This window comes from Cervus canadensis, chromosome 12 (assembly GCF_019320065.1).
Source record: "Cervus canadensis isolate Bull #8, Minnesota chromosome 12, ASM1932006v1, whole genome shotgun sequence".
In the NCBI taxonomy this organism is placed as follows: Eukaryota; Metazoa; Chordata; class Mammalia; order Artiodactyla; family Cervidae; genus Cervus; species Cervus canadensis.
The window spans coordinates 28,378,376-28,379,596 of record NC_057397.1 but is presented as its reverse complement, the minus strand read 5'-3'; the positions used below and the strand labels follow the sequence as shown (position 1 = coordinate 28,379,596).

General features: G+C 32.5%; 1 non-coding gene across 1 annotated transcript; it reads right to left on the bottom strand.

The window, feature by feature from the left end:
- Window positions 1-432: 432 nt before the first annotated feature.
- TRNAC-GCA lies at window positions 433-504 on the bottom strand. The gene has a single exon. It is a non-coding gene; the product is annotated as a tRNA-Cys (tRNA).
- Window positions 505-1,221: the final 717 nt, after the last annotated feature.

The window sequence follows — 1,221 nt, the reverse complement described above, 5'->3', positions numbered from 1 at the left end:
TGTTTAGTTTTTTTTCTTAAGAAGCTGCCAATCTGTTTCCTAGAATGGCTATGCAATTTGCAATTTTATGTTATCTCCAGCAATCTTTCTTCAGCTCTCCACATCCTTTCTATTGATTAGTATTGTCACCATTTCTTATGTATCCATTCCAATGAGTGTATAGTGATAGCTCACATTGGGTTTAATTTGCATTTATTTAGTGGCAAGTGATTTTGAATGTCTTTTCATGTGCTAATATTCTAGCTGTATAACTTCTTTGGTGAAAAGTCTATTCATGTGTTTTGACTATATTTTTTATTTAGATTATTTTTTCATTTACTGTTGAGTTTTGAGAGTTCTTCATATATTCTAGATAGTTGTCTTTTGTTGGATATGTGGTTTGCAGATATTTCTTCCCATATCTTGCTTATTGTTTCATCCTCTTAACAAGATTTCCCAACCCAGGGATTGAACCTGGGTCTCCTGCATTGCAGACAGACGCTTTACCGTCTGAGCCACCAGGGAAGCCCTTTCACAGAACATAAGTATTTATGTTTGATGAAATCCAGTTTATCATTTTTTCCTTTTCAGATTGTGCCTTGGTATCGGTCTACAAACTGTCTAGCTCTAACCCACAAAAATATTTTCCAATTTTTTGTATTTATGGCTTTATAGATTATATATTAAATTTCATGATGCTTGTGAATTAAGTTTTGTATAAAGTGTGAAATTTAGGTTGAGGTAGCTTTTTTTTTTTTGGTTTTGGTTTATCCATTGTTCATTTGTTCTAGCACATTTATTGATAGCTTTCTTCCTTTGAGTTGCTTTTGCATCTCTGTCAAAAATCAGCTGGACATATTTATGTGGGTCTATTTCTGGGTTTTCTATTCTCTTCCCTTATTCTATGTGTCTATTCCTCCACCAACACAAATATAGTCTTAATTACTATGGCTAATAACAAGTCTTAAAATCAGGTCAACTGATTCCTCCCACTTTATTTTTCTTATTCAAAATGATTTTAGCTACTCTAATTCCTATGCCTTCCTATATAAATTTTAGAAAAATCTCTATATCCACAAACACTCTTGCTCAGATATTGGTAGGAATTACACTGAATCTTTATGTGAATTTGGGGATTACTGACATGTTTATGATGTTTAGTTTTCTACTTCATAAACATGGTCTAGCTCTCCATTATTTGAATCTTTGATTTCTTTCATGAGTGTTGTGTAGTTTTCAGCA